At 36.0% G+C, this 21,130-nt stretch overlaps 1 long non-coding RNA gene across 1 annotated transcript in view; it reads right to left on the reverse strand.

Annotated features, from left to right (window-relative positions):
- The window catches only part of LOC118253180 (uncharacterized), a 75,587-nt gene extending 62,265 nt beyond the window's left edge, over positions 1–13,322 (reverse strand). Inside the window, exon 1 of the long non-coding RNA XR_004780351.2 lies at positions 13,223–13,322. This is a non-coding gene — a long non-coding RNA (uncharacterized LOC118253180). The remainder of the gene's footprint in view (positions 1–13,222) is intronic.
- Between the last annotated feature and the right edge of the window lie 7,808 nt (positions 13,323–21,130).

Genomic DNA, 21,130 nt, shown 5'->3' on the forward strand with positions numbered 1-21,130 from the left:
AATAGGTTAGAAAAAGTGGGCAAATTCAATTATAGAAGTAATTAGAAGATATAGGGCAAGGCTGCCTTTTGGGACTGTGCCAGAAAACATGAATTAATAAGAGTGAATAGAAAGCGCCCATGTAGTAATTAAGAGGCAATCACCTATGGCAATGAATACCTGAAAACAGGCTGCAAACTATTAATTCAGTGATCAAAAATATTTTTAGATGATTAATATGGCAAATTTGTTTTAAAAGACTAATTTCTGGAAAGATATCAAGACAATAGCACATTATTTGTTCCTCTGGCATTTATATAGCTAATTAAATTTTATAATTTGCAAAAACATTAAGCATTATCTGAAAACAGTAAAGGCAATATTTCCTTCACTAATTCTTTATTATAGTGGCTTCAAAATCAATAAGTTAAAACTAACTCAACTTTTTAAAAGAAAATTCAAGCACCTAAGAGCCGATTGCTTCATTTATTTAAATGATTTTGTTGTTGTTTATTAAAAAGACACCATGCATGAATTTTACATAATAATTTTCAGCTATGTAAAATTATTTAAGTAGCTGTTCTAATTATAATTCAGAGGATTATAAACACAATTCTTTGATACTCAAATAAGCCATCATAGATGCTAATGCCTGGCCAAAAGAGATTCTTTCATCAATACTGCATTTCCCCCTCTTTCAGATACAAAAAAATGAGCAAGTTACAGAAAAGGTGTGCAACACTAGATGGCAAAAATAATGATCTCCTAAAAAATGCTAATAAAATCTCTTTAAATTTTTTATTCTTTCAGTAAACCCAGTAATGGCAAATTTTGTTAGAGCTACTCCTTAGGTCATTACAAAAGAAAACATGAAATGTGCACAATCTGCAATTATTTGCTGTCAATACTGAAAAAAGCTTACCAAAAAAAAAAAGGACCTACCTTGCAAAGCAACTCTAAGGGGAAAACTTGCAGATAGAAGTAAAACAAACTGCGGAAGAGGGGAAGAGGCTTTATAATAGCAATAACTTCACTTCAGATGTATTAAAGATACAAATATATTTTTATAAATCAATTTTTCACTTAAACTACAGATATATAAACAACCCTGAAACTTCCAAATATTGACAAAAAACAAAGATTGATGACAAGCTTCTATACTAATACTGACCATGAGTGATTATTACACGCTACTTGTACTGCTACAGGAAGGGAGAATCTGCCTGAGTGTTGTGGGCAATGAATGCATGCCTTAAAGTATTAAGGTTTACATCATTTTTTTTTTTTTCTTTTGCTTTTCTAGTGTAATTTTAAATAGTATTTATGCTCCTAATTCATAAATATTATCAGAACTATAAACAATATAAAAAGGGCATAGCTACTAGAGATAGACAAAATTGTCTGCACTAAATTAAACACTCAAATTTCATGGTTCAAAAGTCTGCCCTCATCTCAAACTTCCATGTCTTCATTTTCTCCATAGGAAAGATTGTGGTTTGTGGCTTACCAGAAGGACTAAAGGGAAAAGGGGTGAAAAATCACCGAAAATAAGATGGTCAGAGGAAATGAACTGAAACAACTGAAGGAACGTAATCTTAAAAGAAAGAGAGAAGACATATTATTCACAAATAAAGGCAATTTATGTCAAAACTAAGTTGCTCACCTGTGTCAATATATTTAGAGTTTTAAGCAGAGAGTGTTCCCTTACTATGCACTAACAGCTTCCTGTTTTATTTAGAAAAAACTTAGAAATATTGAATCTCTTAAAAATACACAGCTTAAAGCTATGGGTAAAAGAAGTTAGTGAACTCACACTGGTTTTGTGAATGCTTCAAAATGAAACACAGTTTGAGATATTGCTGCCACACCTTTAACTCCAGGTAGTCTCCATGGGTCTTATAATGGGTTGTTTTCTTCTACAGTACTCAAAAAATAACACTGAATGTGTTGTATCTGGAATATGTCAGTAGTTTATAATGCTTCTGGCAAGAGCAGTCCCTGAAGAATGGAATATATGCTGAGTTGCACAGATGCTCTTTTAAAAGAAGACACAAATTATTTACAGTCTAGTATAGGATAAAGACAACTGATGGTTTGATTACTATGTTGATTATGACCGTTTCTGTGTAGCTTTACAGTGCTGTTCTCCTGGGACCACACTTTCAGTCCCTGGTCACAGTTACATATATATGCCTTGACAAGAGCCTCTAGGTAGGAATTTGGAGCTTTCTACCCTCCACACCAATCCATGACAACAACTGCTTTACATACACCCTCTCCCCACTTACAGGAGCAGTACAGCCTATTACGGTATTCATGTCACCTCAACCAGTGTTAGGTACTCAGTTTCGTTTCCTTGGCTGGCCAGTCTCCTTGGATTACTTTCGTAATTAATGGAGACAGAGAGTGTCATTCAGGGTCCAGTTCAGAAGAGAATCCTAATACAGGTACCTTTCACTGCCCAAATGGTGAGATTCTCTCTCCATGGATTGCAGAGAAAACCCAAATAAGCTAGTGAGACAACCAGATAAATTAAGTGTCCTATGAATATTTGTGTGCCCAGTTTCTTACGCGTTATCACTTTCTCTTCCTCTACTTTTCTGATGGTGTGGCTTAGCAAGGCACATCGTAGTCACAAAAATAGCTTAGGACTCCTGTCTCATTCCCATTTTTAAACTGGATTTTCACCTTCCTATCATTTGTGCTAGTACACTTGTTTCTGTGGTGACGCTGTAAAACAAGCTACTGAACTGGTCTAGATCAAAAATATATCACCCTGCTGCCATCTCCAAGGAAAGAAGTGATTGCAGACAGACCATCTAACCAGAAACCTCTCAGGTAGCTAATAATCGATGTCCAGAGAAGAATAAAAGTGGGCAGACTTCCCACTGATACGCTTTGATATGCTTTCAGCCTCCAGTAATTTTTAGCTCACAGTCCTTTTTAAACAGAAGTCCCATTTTTATATCTAATAACCCACAATATATTTTCCATGATTTATTTATTTATTTTTTTAAATCACTTGCGGAATTCACACGAATTTTCAGTAACTACGTCTGAGAAGGAGTTCCATAGTTTAACTATATTCTGTGTTTAGGAATTGCCTCTTTTTATACTGAACAGTAACTAGTTTCATTTGATATCCCTAGATTCAGTTCAATGCAAAGAATCTATCCCTGCACTTTCTATGGAATGCATGTTTCATCGACCTCTACCAACCTGCCCCAGCCCTGGTCATATCCTTTCCAGCTTGCTGGGTCCTAGTCATATCCCCTGAACCCACCTCTATCATGACAAACATTCTTGCCACAAGTCTTGCAGGCTTTTCTGATTTTACTCAGTTCTTTCTGAGTTGAGGAGGCTGGTAATGCACAGAGTATTCAAGATGCAGGTGTACAATGGATATAAATAGTGTTGTAATGATAGCTTTTATTTTGTTCTCTATTCTTAAAATTTTGGTTTGACTGTTCTTGAGGTGACAGTTTCACAGAACTATCCATTTAATTGAAGATCTCATTTCTGAGAAGTGATGGTTAGTTCCCAGCTCATCGTTTCATATGTAAAGATAGAGTTATTTTTCCTCTGTGCATTTGTCTGCACTGAATTTCATGTCTTTTTTTTTTTTTCCCTATTATTGCCATCATTGTAAGATCTTTCTCAATACACCATAGCTGGTCCTTCTCTTAACTTTCCTGAGTAATAATACCATCAGCAAATTTTGTTCCCTTGCTATTTTTATTTTTATTTTTTTCAGATCTCTTATGAATATGTTTAATAGTACAGACCTCCATGGGGATTTCAGTGACAACCCACTTCTGCTGTTAAAACTGACCATTTTTTCCTACACTTTGCTTTGCACTGTTAGCCAGTTATTTACTGATGTGAGGACCTTCCCTTTTATTCCAGCACACCTTATTTTCTCAAAGGCCTTTGGGGATCGACCCTAACACCTTTTGAAAATGCAAGCAGGTCTTGTCAGCTGGGTCTCCAGTGTTCTGCTTGCAGATTCCTTCAGAGAATTTTAGTGTATGATTCTGTATCTTTAACTCATGACTTCTATTTCAAAATCCACGTTGACTCCTCGCAATATGTCATAGTTACTCAGATTGCACTAATTTTATTATTTGTTAGAATTTCTACTCATTTCCCCAGCACAGGTATCATATTTACTAGACAGCAGTTTTCTGGGTTTGCCTGAATTCCTCTTTAAAACCTGTTGCTGCATGAGTCAGCTGGCAGGCCTCTGGCACAAAATAATTGGAACTGAGAAGTTGTATGTGGCAATCACCTGTTCCACTCCTGAGTTTCTTTAGAATTGCTGTATGAAAGTCTCTGTTCCTGCTGGGTTGCGATAGTTTGTTTTGTCCACTTGTTCTACAAACTATTTCTGGACATTTCAATTTAAAACAAATCCTAAAATGCATTCCATAAATTATGATTCTAAGATGGGATCTCTCTAGCCTCCTCCATGGTAAGGGCAGATGCCAAAAAAACAAAACAAAACAACAAAACCCACTTATCTTTCCTGTTACAGCTTTACCTGTGTTTGAATGCTCCCTTCACACCTTGAAAATTTTACAGATTTTCTGGCAGTAATCATAATCCTGATTTGTTTGAAAAAGAGGATACTATTAGTTTTTATTCCTTATGTAAATTGTTTCTCAACTGCTCTTTGGGGTTATTTTCCAAGTTATTTGTTACCTGGACTGACTCAGGACTCTAGTTTACCATGCAACCTCCCATACAAACATGGGAGGTGCAACTTCATGATAGGCTTAAATTTTCTCAAATTTGAGTTGCTACCTAACAAAAGGCCACCTTCCCTTCCCCAAGCCATGTGTTTCCTCCAGCTGCATTTTGCTGGCACTAGTGCTCATATTAATGAGCAGATAAGGATAAAAACTAACTTTATTAAGCAAGTCATTAGTTTTCTCTAACCGCGCAGATCCATGGCACTTGTCCTGTCACAGGGAGGAGGGAAGGCACACACAGAGCTAATGGTATGACCGATGTTTTTAACAACAGTGAATATTTGATTGACTTAATTTGGAATCTGTACTGGGGCTATGGGAGCAAATCCAGAGCATGGGCCAGAAAATAGTGGGTGGGTGTGGTGAGGTGGGGACCCCAAAGACTGCTGTTAAATCCAGCATTTCATCAAACTGCATGCAGAGCGTAATGCAGAATTCTGACACTCAGGGGCTACAGATAATCAATTACAACAATCAAACTTTTTCTAAAGAGGTATTTAGAAAAACTTGCAGGGTGTATATTCCCTGACCAGTGAAGTTACGTCTTGATTTTCAGATTCAGGAGTTAATTTATTGGAAGAGTAGGAGGGAGGAAAATCAGGGACTGGGGAACTTTCAATACCATTACTAAAATACAGACAGCTTGGGGGGTACTTAATCCCCATCCTGCACTTCCGTCATCAGCTAAACATTGTTCCCCATTGTGCACACAAGGAGAAGTGCAAAGCTGACCCAGCAGATTGAGATGAAAAGATTAGAAGCAGAAATTAAAGTCTCCTGGAGAGATTGTTCAACTATTATATACTGATAAATTTTTCATAGTTTTCCGCAGGTTTTTAAAAATCATATTAATCTGGAACTTGGAAGCTTTAAAAACATGCTTCTGATTGTCAGTATTTCCCTCTGATTGCCATCTAGCTGCACTGTGAAAGACAGACTGTTTCTTAGCTCAGCTGAAGAGGTAGATATAAGCAAAAAGAAGATCAAAAAGAGATTCCAGTGTTGAAACTATTTTCCTGGGCTACTTCTACAGTTTCTGATTTGTCCTTCATTTGGATATGAAGAGGAAGTATGAGCTCAGGATGCAAATGAATGTTATCATAAGAATATAAAGTAGCTGTACTGGGTCAGACCAAATGTCCATCTAACCAAGCGGTCTTTCTATCAGTAGCCAGAAGCGAATGCCTTGAGAAGAACAGAACAGGCATGTAATAACACTTCCCCTGAGTACCCTGCCAACTTCTACCAATCTGAGTCTCGAAGACTACCTGAGCCATACAAGGTTGATGTGTATTAACCTCTATGGATTTCTCTACAGGAACTTGTTCAGGCTTCACTTGAACCCATGTAAACTTTAAACTTTGACAGTATCCCGTGGCTTAATTTTGTTACATCTAAAGATCTTCTTCTGTTTCTTTTCCAGCTGTCATATCTATCATCTGCCTTTGATGATCTTAAGTTTTTGTCCTGGCAAAGACTGTGCACAAACCATGTGCAGAGCCCGTCTTTATGATGACTTTAGATACCTTTATCATCTCTCCCAACAGTCTCCTTTTCTAGGTATACAAAGAGTCTACTTTGCTTAGTTTCCTTTTAACGGAAATCTCTCTATTCCTGTGATCATCATTGTTGCCTTTTTGTGAACCTTTTGAAAAGGCAGGGGGAAGGCAATATGCAAAATGTGGGTGCACCATAGATTTATACACTGGCATAAATATTCTGTGCTTATCTTCTATCCTTTTCCAATTTATTCCTAACATTCATTTTCTTTTTGAACACCACTGTCCACCAAACGGATTCTTTCATGGACCTGTCTTTTATAATCCTGAGATCTCATTCCTTGGTGGTAACCCAGCTGAAAGCCCACCTTTTTTACTTTTTTATTTTTGCAAAGTTTTGATTATTCCCAGATGCACCACTTTAACTCTTATTTAAACTGAATTTCATTTGATATTTTAAGGACTAGCTGCTGAGTTTCATAAGATCCTCCAGCCAGTCATGGCTAAGCGTCTTTGTCTTTATTGTCTTGAAAACCTGGTATCATCAACAGATCGTGTTCCCTCACCAGTCACTCTCTTTCCACTTTGCTCAAGATTCACTGAAGGAAGTTTCTGCATCCCTATGCATAATTTCCTCTTTCAAACTGAGATCCCAAGATTTCTTTCTGCACAGTGATGCATCCTTCATTTTATCTTGACAACTCCTTACCAGAGAGACAATAGCCAGTTTTGAATCTCTGTGTCTTTTAACAACACCCAAATATTTTTAGCTCTGATGAATGTAATGCACCAGACAATAAGGTTTTCAAATCACCTCTCTTAGAAGGATGCCAGTCAGAACTCCCCGGTTTTCCTGGCACTGCACACATAGTGCAGTGTTTAGAAATTAATTCTCTTCTTGGTCCAACACCCGAGGTCAGTGACAAACACAGCTTTGAAAGAAAGGTACATTTGAATCCGCTCCTCTTGTCAGATGAATAACAAGAGTAAAGTGATGCATCTTTAACAAAAGCCCTTAATAAAGGTTTTAAAGCACAGTGATTATGGGAATTAGCTTGGGAGAACATGCAAAGTGTGGATTCAACTTAATCTAATTAGGACTCTAACAGACAGAAGTTAACGCAGAACCTGGCAGAACCAGTTGAAAAACAAAACATTCTTCCAAAGAAAAAAAAGGGAAAATTTGAAGTGCTTTGAAAAGTTTGGAACTTTTTTTTTTTTTTTTAATCTAGCACAGTGTTTTCAGAAAATTTTAAAACAACTTCTTGAATATTTTTAGCCTATTATATAAATGTTTGAAAATGGCATTTTATTAATGAAAAATACTAAGCATCTCTGAGATTATTTTTCAAGTAAGAAAAAAGCACAAAAAAAAAAAAGGAAAAGAAAACATAAAAAGTGCTGTTTTGCTGAAGTATCTATGTCTGCGTTTGAGGTTTCTGCCAGAATAGCTACACTGATCAAAAGTGAAATCTCTCCACAGTCCTCATCAACATATTAATGTTTGGAGATACACAGAACCTCACAGAAGCCATGGGCTTCTTTTCATTTTCTCTAGTCAGTGCCAACATAACATAAACCAACACCGCTTTTTAGCCATCTCTTCAGTTCAGCAACTGGCATAAGAAAAAGTCTAATGAATAGGGGCTGGATGACAGCAAGGAACATTACACAGAGTAAACTGAAGAATTAAGCAATCTGGAAGAGGGAAAATCCATAGAACTGAACTGAAAAAGATAATTACAAGTATAGAAAGAAACAGAAGTAACAATCAGCTATGCAACTAAGTGGGCAAATGAACAATTTCAGAATTATTCTAGGAAGGGGTGAAATGGAAGTGAGGTAGAGGCCACCCCTTGAATTCATCATAGCAAACTAACGAATCACAGAAAAAAAGTCTTCAGGGGACTTTGGGTGGTTGTGTGGTTTAATGTTTCTCAGCCTGCAATCAGTGGATCAGCTAATGGTCCACGTAACACATAAGACATCAGAAGATGGGTTACAAAAACTTGCAAATTATCTATATCCTCTTGTCACTGATATTTTTTGTGCTACTCATCTCCTCACAGCTGTTACTTTTTAAAAGTAAACTATTGTATATTGCATGTATTAGGTACCTCTTCATATTTAGCCTCATTTCTCAATGACACTACCTCGTCCTGTTGACTAGCAGACCTTTTCCTTGTTACCACCACATTATTTTGAATGTTCATAAAATGCAGTTTCATGCATCTTACTGATCACATCTCATTTTTGTTTCTCAAGTATGTGAATCTCTGGAGGATCCTTTACACATGACATTAATAATCTGATTTCTTTAAAACTATTTTTCAAGTCTTTGGTTAAGGTTCATGTGTTAACAAAAGATGTGGCATAGTTTCTGCTTATGCCTTTGGTATCTGTCCTTTGAGACTATCACCATGTCTTTACTAGTAATTTTTTCCTTCTTCTTTACACAAAATCAATCATTTTATATGAAACACCAATTGCATTAGCTTTGTATAAAGTCCTATGAAATACATTGACTTTTTCATTTTTCTTAATGTTTACCACATCCCACTAAAAGCCAATGTTTGCTCATGCTGTAGCACACTGTAAGACCCATAACTGAAGGTTCGCAATAGCATAAAGGAATTGGGTACATTATTCCTATTGAATTTCAGCTAAGTGATAATTGAACTGAAAGTCAATGGGAACTGGGAGCCTAAACCCCTGTTATGCCTTTAAAGAACTCTTACAGGGTGTTCTTTTCAGCTGCTTTTCCCACCCTGGGGATGAGTAGAAGGGTTGAAGAGGACCTGGCACACAAAGGGAACATTTCCAGGAGCAGGAAAGCTGGTAGATCACAGTTTAGTTGATGTGCTTGACCTCTCATTCTCTTCCACATTACAAAACATCTATGATCTTTGCTAGCACATTTAGCCCAACTCATTTCCCAGACCATGAGACCCAGCAGTCAGTTGCCAGGTACATTTAACAGCAGAGTAAGGATAACATCAGTGTACACAAAGAGTACAGCTGACAAACTGGAGACTGGAGTGCCTCATTCTCTGAGGAGATGAGCTTCTACGCCTTCACTGAAGGTTCTCAGTATGTCAGCACTGAGATCTGCTCCTGGGTATACATAGGGAAAGACTGACATAAGCTAATTTGATCCACAGCTACACCCTCCTGTCTTTTGAGATTGTTTTTTTTTTTTTTTTTTCCCCCTGGGAAACCTGATATATTCCAAACCAATACCAAAGACATAACAGTGTCACTCAGCCCATCTATGCTTCAGTGTTCTCATATGAAATGAAAAATAGCACTTTCAAACAGCACTTCAGAACTATGAACTAGTTTTAATTATACATAAACATTTTGTAGGCATAGCAGTGTTTAAAAAAAATGGAGGGAAAGAGGAAAACACTTATATAGAAGTAAAACTATTGTGTGGTAGAAAAGCGATGAAAGCTACAAACAGATATTTATCTCCTTGAAAATAACTTTGCAAATTAAACGATCAACGTGATTCACTGTCAAAGCTCTTAGCCCAACTATGTTTGTGTAGTACTTAACCTGAAGGCCATAATATCATGCCCGAAGAGTAACAAGATGTGGTAGTCCCTATTCAAGGTCAAATTGTCTTGCTCATTGAAGACAAACAGAACTAAAACAAAGGGAAAAAATCCAACTAAAGTGTATTTGGAGTATTGTTCACTGCCATTACTTGTTATCTTTTGAACTGCACGTGACAAAAAATTTCATTTGCTCTTGTGCATTTATACCAATTCTTTAGCCCAAGACAAGATTAGTTATAATTTTCTTTTCCCCATACTTGAACGTATATTACCATTTTTCTTGTTGCTCTGATAAACAAACACTAAATTGGCATATATTAATATATGGATAATTATTCTATATGTCAAAAGCATCGTCAGTGCATTCTTTGGTGATGTGTTTCTGGGTAATCAGATTAGATTTTGACCTACACCATTCTACCATCTTCCCGGCAAAATAAATAACAATATTACATCCTTTCCCACACACTATCAAAAGATCTACAAGAGAAGCTACTAATTTGTCACTCTATGTAGACTTCCAGTGCAAATGACCTACTTTGGAATTCAACAACACCGCTGACATCTTTACAGGAAGTTCTTTCTCTTTCTAACCAAAGAAAGCTATTGAGTGACAGCCATCAGTCAACTGGGAAAGATGAGTGATAAATACAAAAACAAGAGGTGCCTGATTGAAGTGGGCAATGTGCTAATCTTGTCATCACACTTACAGCCCCTGCTACTATACTGCTTGCCATTAATATAGCAAAAAGAGCATTCAACTACTGAATGGAGAATTCTGCCATCATGTGTCTAAAGACACCTTCAGGGTTTCCCACTGTACTGTTGTGCAGAGAAAGAGAGAATGAATAAAAAATGACAATATAAACTCTGAACGTATACATGTGAAGATTAGATCTCAGCACATTTACTACTTTACAACCGCAAAAGACAACATCCCAAATACACAGCTATCCAAGCATAAAACAGAAACTGCTGACTCGTACGAAAACAAAAACTCTCACAAACAGAACACTATGGTTATGGTTGAATGCCCGATGTTCCTATTACTTTGGCAACTGCTTGCACTACTATCCAATTATACCACGTTTTAGTTTTCAGCAAAATGTGACTGAGTACCGTCTTCGTATATTCAGCAAAGTTATCAGCTGGAAATAATAGCCTAAATTTTTCATTTGGTATAACTATCTCTTGTAAACTTCAGTCAAACTTGTACCAGATTTTTGATCTCTCTTTTGCTAGCAGGAAATAACAGCTACAGACTCAGTAGTAACTCAGGAAAATGTTGAGTGTATATGAGAAGCCCTGAATTCTGTATGTTATTTTTGAATTATAATTTGTTTCATTATAAATTCTCATTTTACAATACCAGATATTTAACACATTTACATATATGTAATCATTCATTAAATCTTTGTAATATCAAGAGAGATTATTTTTGTGATGAATATATTAATGAGCTTAATTAACTATGTTTTAGTATGATGATGTAAAAAACTGTTAGAATTCCTGTTGAAATTTATTTTAGAAAATGCTACATAGATAAAAACAAAGGTCAAAAGTCAAAGTGGATAATAGCTGATGGTTTTGATAATGTTAATTATATATTACTAAAGAATAAAGGTAGAAAGGGAAATATGAGCATTAAAAGAAAGATAAACATCCCAATGCTGAATTTAAAATGAAAAAAAGAAAAAAAAACTTTAAATGTCTTTGTAGCTCACTGTCATAAACCGAAGACATAATGAAGCCTGAATTAAAAATGTCAGTTTCTGTGAATGTTGATAACTTGGTTCTTTGTTGCACAAGTCAAAATGTGTCTGTTTGATGGGTTAAAATGACAGTCTGCAAATGGGAGAAGCTAGAGCTAAAAAAAGAAGACCCCCCCCACTTCCCAAAAGACTTATAAAAAGTAGGCCCGTAATGCAGTACTTTAAGGAGAAGACCTGTAGGGTAGAAGAGCCAGTATCTTTAGGAAGTAACCAAGCAGCACTAAAAGGCAATGTCCATGGCCAATCAAAACTATTTCTCTAGCTGCTGGGGCTCTTGCATCTCTGTCTTCACACTAGACTGGAAACCCTTTGTACTAATTGCCAGACTGTACCAGATTTTCTGGTTCAGTTCCATCCCATAATTGACTGACAATGATGGGCAAGGAAGGGGAAAAATTCAGGCTCACCACTGCAAGCAGAGGGTCAGAAATGGTTTCATAGGGAGCACATCACTGCTTGGCACTAAATGCAGGGTTAAGCAAGCATCATCTGTACTTTCTTCTAATTCCTAGGTTAAAAGGGGGATGGGAAAAACATTCACACTGTAGCAGGGTAAAGAGAAGATCTTGAAAGCTGGCATATCTTCTGCAAAAATCTACTACAGACAAGAAAATGTCTGTAAGATTTTTGGAATTTGATCACTAGCTGCAGTATCAGTATATTACTAACATTAAAATAAACAAAACATTTAAGAAATTTGTTTCTCCGCAAAAACAAACCTTTCACATTTACAGTAAGCATGAACGTATTTATAAAGTTACTTTTCTAAGCAATTAAAATATTTCACGATCTTATAATCCAAATAGAAAACAATTTGTAATTAAAAAAGTAGAAATATTTTAACATAAAATGCATACATTAAAGTTAAGGATTTAACATTTTAAAAATTATAAATAAATACTTGCTGTGCATCTAATCTAGTTCACCGCATTTTATACATATTTACATCCTGATTGCTACAGGGTCTCTTGCTTATTGTTGAATTGTTTTAACAAATCTTGGAAAAACATACTTCAGGAAAAAAAATATTTCAGAAAAACAGACTAATGACAGAATCTTTCTGATCATGAATCTTATTTACCCTCGTTTGTTCTCCGCCCACTTTATTTTAAGCAAACAGCACCCCCAGTAGCATTTCCACAAAACATTAAGACAGTTCTGAGACCAGAGTAAAAAAGAAAGAGAAAAGGAGAGAAAGAAAGAAAAAAAAAAGAAAAAGAAAAAGAGAAAACAATCTAGTGCTTATGGCAAGGCAGTTCAAAAACTATATTACTGTCTGTTCTTCCCCCTGTCCTGGAAATACCATGCACATAGGTCAAACGCTTTCCCTTTTACCCTCATCCTATCTTTAAAGCATACATATTTGCAGAATACCTACTCCCAAAACACCTAATTGTGCAGGTAACATATTCTTTACTTTCAGTAGTTAGTTACAATTCAGTTTCTTTAAGAGGAAAAGCACATTTCATCCAAACCGTCCCCTCTAACCCCACACCTTTCACTCCAAGAATGGTTATTTTCCCTGCTAAACTGAAACCTGCTCCCCTCACTTGCCCTCTGCAAAAGCTCCAAATGAGTGATACGCTGCAAAGTTTCAGAACTAGGCCAATAAAGTTAGCATCTTAAAGCACAGACAGCAGAGGACTGAGGCAAAAGCTTACCTTTCAAACCCTGAACAGAGCTGTCTTTTATGAGGCCTATACAGCTGACAAGTCCTGGGACTTTCTCAAACACAGTACCCACACAGGTGAAAATCTAATAGGTAGTAAACACCTGAGAACTGGACAAGGAGACTATAAGAAAAAAAGAAAGCAATGAGTAAAATGTCTTCCCAGAGCCACAGTCAGCTCTTGTGCATGGGGAGTTACAAATGCACTGGCTATAGACTTTTGTCCAAAGCTGTAGTTTTTTTTTTTTTTTTTTTTTTTTTTTAGTGAAGCTAGATTAGTTCATACAAAACTCAACAATACAGCACTGAAACCCATTGTTGATATTCAACATTTTTCACATAGCGGAACAGAATAGACAATACGGTATCTAGGAAACCATGGGCTGGATTACAAACTGATGATATCTCATCCTTCTGGAGGGCCTGTAATCCTTTTTATTACCTACCACAGAAGGGGGGAAGAAAACCCCAAACAAAACACCACAGCATAAACCACCCCGTATCAGTAATGTTTGAACTCTTTTCATAAATAAATGAATTAAATCTTTCTCTTACTTCTGTCCTAAGCTTACCCCCCCAACTGTAATATGCATATGTAATGAAATAGATGCCTTTCATGCCACTTAAATAACTATTAAATCATCGAGCATTTATACTGTCCTGTGCCATCAGGCTCATTTGAAAAACAATTTTCACATTATATATTTAAAAACAACACTATATCTGGCCTCATATTATTTCTTACAGCACTTTGCAACTTAAACATAATAATGTATCCCCTGTGACAACACAAGTTATATTTTTCTTCACACAGTTATAACTGCAGTTACTACTGGGCATATAACAATATTTGAAATATTTTTTTTCTGATGTTTTACAAAATATTCTTCCATTTTCAAACCTGTTTAAACACTCTAGGTACTTGCAGCACATCATGTCTCCAGTTATCAACATGTTCAGTTTAAAGGTCCTTCAGTGCATACTGCTCTGTGCTCTATTTCTTGCAACACTTACACACTGCACACACACAAAATAAATAGAGTATTTCACTGATTCACTTACCCCTACACAGCCTATTTTTTTTATGTTCCAACCTCATTCCATTTCTACAGACTCCAGTTCCCATATTTTCCTTAAAACCCCAAATAGTCTAGGTAGCCACAGAAGTGATTGTTCCTACCAGTTTCTTTTCATCACTTCTGCAATTGACCAATTGACAACTGATTGATGGTTATCTTTTCACTTCCACAATGAAAGAAATTACCATCACTATAGCTATGTACAGTAAATGCCTCCAGAGTAAATTACATGATTCTAAAATTCTCCTTAGCTCACTTAGTAAAACATCAACACAAAAAGTTTCTTTTTTGCCTCTCTTCCTGTACTGCAGATTTGGCCTTTCCTGTCAGCTTCAGAAAAGAACTTGACAGCTTCTTTAAAAAGAGGAGTATAAAAGAACTTGAATAAGGGATGGCACAGGGCCGGGCTAAGGCTTCCATTCTCTGCAAGTGGCTATTCTTTGCACTGAAAAAAAAATTAGGCATGTGAGCACAGATAAGCCACATAAGAATACCCCAAAGAATATTCCCAGTGACCTTGAGATTTTGTTGCAATTCTGTAACCATTCTCTGCTGGAACAGCTTCATGAATTCTGAACTTTAGAATGACTAACTTATTTCCAGAATGTGCAATTTATTCCTTCTAGGGGAAAAAACACTCCCACAAAATTAGGAGGGAAAAGCATTTGTCACTACAAAATAAAATAAATTTGTCCTTGTATTTTTGCAATAGTTGAAGTGCATTAATAAGAATTTGGCTCCATTCCATGGCTGGTTTTAGTGATGTTGAGATGGAAAAGAGAGGCCACTCTATGAAAAAGCAAAACCCTCTTACTTCTAACAGAATTTTTAGCTCCTGCATAGAAAGATATTGAAAACTTCTGATTGCTGTACAATTAAGTGCAGTTTTTAGAGCATTAAATACACTGCTGAGAAAGACAGAGAATGATTTATTGTTTTTTGTTCCTTCTTGGAAAGCACTTTGAAATGAAAACAAAAATAGACTCATTATTTCTTATTATTTAAATAAATAGTAAAAAAGAAATTCAACTTTGTTATATTTGTGTGGTTCAAAGTTTTTGTAATGCCACAAAAGCCTGCTTATTTTCCAGTACAAGATACAAGGACTAGCAGATCCTCTCCAGTTCAATTTCTGTCTTTTAAAACTTGTAGTACTTTCTGTATGTTGATAATCACTATGAGCTTTTGGCACTTCAGGACACCAGTACCTCTAGCTTTGAAATACAAGCTTCCCTGTGTTTTGGTTATAACCAAACACCAGGACCATCTAGTCTTCAAGTCCTCCTCACTAATTTAGTCAGGGATGAAGTTTTAATGTAATTTATATACTACTAGCTTGGTCAGATCCTTCTTAAAGAGGTGGCTCATGGAGGACGCTTTCCTCAGTATCAAACATTGGTCATGCCAAACCTGAACAGAAGGTCATATAGTAAACAAATGCTTGTCTTCTTTTTTTTTTTTTTTTAACCCTTTTACTCAGCTGCACTTCTAGGTCTCTCTACACTGTTGTACTATTCCAAAGAGATGGACAGAAAGGAATCAGAAGAGTCTGAAAAACTTATCCTTCAACAAAAGACAAAAGCTGACCTAAAAGAATTACCTGTTATCGAAAAGACTTCTGGGAGCAAAGAACACTTTATTATGAAGGGGAAAGAAGAGTACAAGAAAATACAGAAGGTAGTGCCTCTCACTTGTTTTAGGACAATGATGAGAGTACTGGTAAGGAAATTATTAACGTAAACTCATCTTGTTCATCTGTTTCATTGATGTTTTTTTCTCAAAAAATTCTATGCCTGTGTACCAATATCTAGTGAGAAATAGCTGGTCTTAAATCAGTAAATTGAGGAGTTAGTGTACTGCTGTGCTAACTAGACAAAAGGAGAATGGCTGCAAATAATGTATATAAATATGATTTGAAAAGAGAAAACAGAATAACAAGGAAAATATATTGAGGGTCATCTCTAACTGATTTAAAATTGCACTTTAAACAATTAACCACAACTGTAGTACAAATTTGTGTTGGCAAAAATTTTAACTAAAATCAGCTATAACCATCTTAAAACAGACTTTGTCAGGTTCATATTTTTTTCTAGGATGCTTCTTTGCCCACATATGCATTTATTTTTGAATATTTCTCACAGCAATATTTCCTAGACTAGTTATCTTTTCAGAGACTGAAAAAAGGCTCTGTTAATCATTTATAGGATGAACCCCCCAAATATTTACTTGTAATATTTATTGAGTACTTTAAGACATGAGATTAATTTTCAATAGTTTTGAAAAAATATAACATTCTTCCCAGCAAGAAATCAGTTTAATTATCCAAGAAATGAAAGATAGAGCCGATCTTCACAAAAGAAAACTTTCAGCTAGAGGCTTTCAAAGCTGTAATGTGCTGTTACTCAACTGAATATTTAAGTTCAGCTTTATCTTAACCTGAACATTGGTTTGAAAATGTAAACAATAAAAAATACAATAGAATTAAATTCTAACTTGTACAAGTCTGATTTCCACTTCTCTCTAACAAAAAGACTTATTTCAATCCATCTTGAAATACATCACTAGATGTCAAGATGTCAGCTTTCTGATGCATGACATGGGTTACTCACTTGAAGGTGAGAGGAAATTTGAAGAGTAACCTTCAAATCCTGTTATGTCATAGCTCCTTCCCAGGAGAGGTGAAGGAGACAGGAAGGACTACATATACAAAATCACCTCTAGTTTCTTTACCTTGTCTCTGGGTGTAGGCTTTTAAGTATTTGTATAATATAGGATGCCTGCCTTTTTGTTACCAAGCATTCATAATACGTACTTCACAACATAACAGGAGTTTTGAATAGGAGCCAGAAAACCACCTGTCGCCTCTGCTTTATTTTGGGATGCTTCATTTGGCTTTGTAATTGATATAAAACATATACATTTCCTATAAAACACCTAATGCACATATACAAACTAAATACATAATGTTTGGTTGTCAAATCTCAAAAAACAGATACAAAAAACAATGAATACCTTATTACGCTAAACTATAGGTTGGGTTTAGTTTAGATAAATTAAGGCCTTGGTCATATTCAAGACTGCTTGTGAAGAGAAGTGCTGCAAGAATAGCAAAAATGTTAACTACATCTTTATGAAGTAGATAGGTAACTTACACAACGAGTGCTCCAAGTAGAAGTATCCAAGCAAACTATTTTATGTCAAAAAGATAACTGAACATAAACAGAACTTTCCATTAAGGGTCCCAAAAAAAAGGAAGCTCTGAGAAGTCCAGGCATTACTCTCTGAAAATGCTAAGGATTTTTTATATATATATATATGTATAAACAATATTATAAAAGTTTCTATCAATCTAAACACCAACACTCATCAATATGATTTTTGAATTTTTACAGGCATCAGCTCAACTGATATAATATAGATTAATGGAAAGATTTTCAGTGTAAGAAAGCTGATAGATTTCAGTCAGTAGTTAGAGCTCTATGATTTTAGTATGAACTAAATTTTTAATCATACTGTACTACTTCAAAATATACCCTTAAACTCTCTTTCCCATGTTGCCATTTCTCTCAAACCAGCTACCAAGTGTGTTTAGTCTGCTCCTTCTGTGTGCTGTGTTTGAAAGAACGAACAAGGACAGCATGTGTAGCAAGGACTTAGCAGTGACAACTGTCAATACAGAAGAGAGGGGATGTCTTCAGACTGCTGTAGCTTGTTTGAAAATAGAACAGAACATTGGTTTGCTTACTTTCAGAAAGGTAAGTGCCACTGCTATTACACATGACAGTCCCTACCAGGTCACATAGCTTAATACAAACACTATGATAGTTTTTCCTCAACAGATGGTGAACTCAAGGACTTACTTAGACAGTGAGAGGATGTTAGTTCAGTGTATAATAGGCATTGATTTTTAAGACATGGGTTTGAGGAGGGGACAAAAATATTTAGAATTGTCGTTCATACAAAATTCATACTGAACATCAGTTCTGAATCTACCAATAAGCCCCTAGGAAGAACAACAGTCTTCTGGACCAGAAGCCCTAAATACTTCATTGTTGAATGCCCTCTCTGACAACATCAGAAAACACAAAAGGAGAGTGCTGAATTTGACAATGTACCCTTTCTAAAGGAGACCATGGGGTACCAAGCACTGAGCAGCAAATAATGACACCTGACTACTGATGCTTTGTTTTGAGGAGCAACCTGTATATTTTATACAGGTTAATATCAAGATTAAATCAATAAGTCAAGAACAAGGCGGCATGCATTCTTGTCTCAGAATCCACTTTCTAATGAGGAATGGGACTTCTCTGATGTACCAAAAGTTGAGGAACTTTATATACCACTTAAGGTATATAAAATAAGGCTTGATAGAATGCCAATCCAGAGATTTGACATAGTAAAACTGATGTAAAGAAAAGGGGACGTGCTTTCACAGAAAGTCTTTCATAAAACTGCCATAACTGGTTGTCTCCTAAATGTATTGTATTTCTAACTGAATTACTGAATAATCTAATGCAGCTTCCTTTACGTAGCTGAAGGAATTCACACAGCTTGGTGTGCAAAGAAAAAAAAATGTTGGCACTGAACACAAGCTCATTTGATTTCTATGGGTGTATTTTGCATTCTTGGAGTACATCAACAGTGGCTATAATGTATGATGTAAGTATCATGCGATGTGTTTATTATGGCAATTTCTCTGTAGCTGCTACAAGGGAACTCCTTTGAGGCTAGATAAAAGTTTGTCAAAAATAATATTCAAATATCCTTTTAACTGAAACAAGATAAAGAGATTAGTGCCACCAGTGTCAACACCACCACTTCCAAAACACATGCTCAAATAAAACATGAAAGCTTTAGGGAACTGGTTTTGTAAGCTTCAGTAGCTTACACGTCCTCTCTCTTCCAACACTATGTATTATTAAAATGCATCAGCTGATGATGTGTCTTAATGACAAGCTCCGTTCTCAAAGGTCTCTAATTCATTAAAGGGGACTATCAACATGTAATTCACAGAATTTAGAACAAAATATATTTATTTAGGTAATTAATTATGAATTTTATTTTAATAGAGAAGCCTAGATACTTTTAAAGTCACTTAAAATAACACAACAAATGTAGTATATTCCCAGGAGAAGACATAAGTGTTTAGCAAAATTTAATTCCCAACTAAACCTAACCACAGGACTTTTTCTGCATAAAATATCAATTTTTCATGAATATTGTAACCTGGTTAAATTTGATTTTTTAAAAATCTTTTTTTAAAAAGATTTCTTTCTGTTCTTCTATTTTTCCCCAAAATGAATAAAATTAATAATATATATTTTTTTCTTTTACTTACAATCTGTTTCACTTTCAGATTCTTGAAGAAACGTAGAGCAGTCACTTGTCATCTTAATTATGCCTACTGAATTTTTATTTAAAATAGAGAAGTTTCCATTCCTTCTCTGCTTTAGCAAAATTTCATTTGTACAAATTCTAAGGCTTTGATCTAAAAAATCTTAATAAAATGAAGCATGGTTTCTGCTTTAATGTGGGAAAGCGAGATGACAAGGGTGAGAGACATTAAGTCAATCGAGTGCTTAGTGAAGGTACTGGGAGCTGATTTACAGAGCGTACATTGCCTGTCTATCAAAAATAGAACATTTTCCCAGCGGTGTCAATTCAGTTCAAAAATATGCATTTCCCTACCCGATGGATTTATGGTATGGATTTGGCTACCAAAGTCTATGGGTAAAAATGAAAGGAACACTTAAATATGGGCAGTGTATGGGCGAGTAAGCATCTTCACCTTTCACAGTTAACTGCATAGACCTGGAGTGCACAGCAGCTGTGTGTTCAGTCTTTCACTGCCCTGAAATCATCTATATTGCATTGTTGCCTTGGGCAAGCCAGACAGTTCCTCAGGGAGGTCCCCGCTGCTGGGCAGCAACCAGTGACTGCACAAAGCTATTGGCTTAGATGGGAAGAAGTTCTCATTCACATGGATCCCCAGCAAAGCAAACAAATGAATAAAAACTGTGGTCATAATTAAGCCCAGGGGCTTATTCTGAACATCTTTTCTAGGACAAAACTTCCACTTCCTTTCAGGTAATTATATCCAGTGGATCACCTAAACAAGCCATCACACCTCACAGCCCTAGTCACTACTACACATCTGTCACCGTCATTTACACTCCGTACTGTGGGCATTTCACACGCTTAAGTGTGATGACAGCGATACTGCAGGGACCACTGAAGCCAGGTCACTGCAGAGAGGTGCTTAGGGACAGACCCCTATGCCAGTCCCTTGCTAAGGGGACCTGATGACATGAAGTTGAAACTGCAAAGATCAGCAGCGCCAATTTCTCTAATGCTCCTGGTAAATGCAATACTGAAAAACACACCAATGTGAAAGCAAAACTATAGTATTTTAGAAATTTAAGAATTCACGTATTCTGTTTCTACAGTGCTCTGAAATTCTGCAAGAACACAAATTTGGGGCATATTTCTCACATCACTTTATCAGTTGCTTTTCTTCAGGTGTCTGTCACCTCAGTAGCATTTGAGCAAACACCACTGTTATTGGGAATAGAGATGTCCATGGACAAAACAGTTTCATGATGGCATTTGAAGTAGAAGAGGTTGCACTGTTTAGAAACAGACATTACAGATACCTTACTCTGAAAATTTGGTATGCATTAAAAAAAATACATCCATGTTACCCGATTCACACATATTGAGTAAATAAACAGAACTTCTTGAACCACTTTATTTTTTCATGTGACCATTGCCAATTTCTCACTCTGGGCTTCTAAGACAATAGTATAAAATATACAATTCCT

The sequence above is a fragment of the Cygnus atratus genome, chromosome 9 (genome assembly GCF_013377495.2).
Source record: "Cygnus atratus isolate AKBS03 ecotype Queensland, Australia chromosome 9, CAtr_DNAZoo_HiC_assembly, whole genome shotgun sequence".
NCBI classification, from domain to species: domain Eukaryota; kingdom Metazoa; phylum Chordata; class Aves; order Anseriformes; family Anatidae; genus Cygnus; species Cygnus atratus.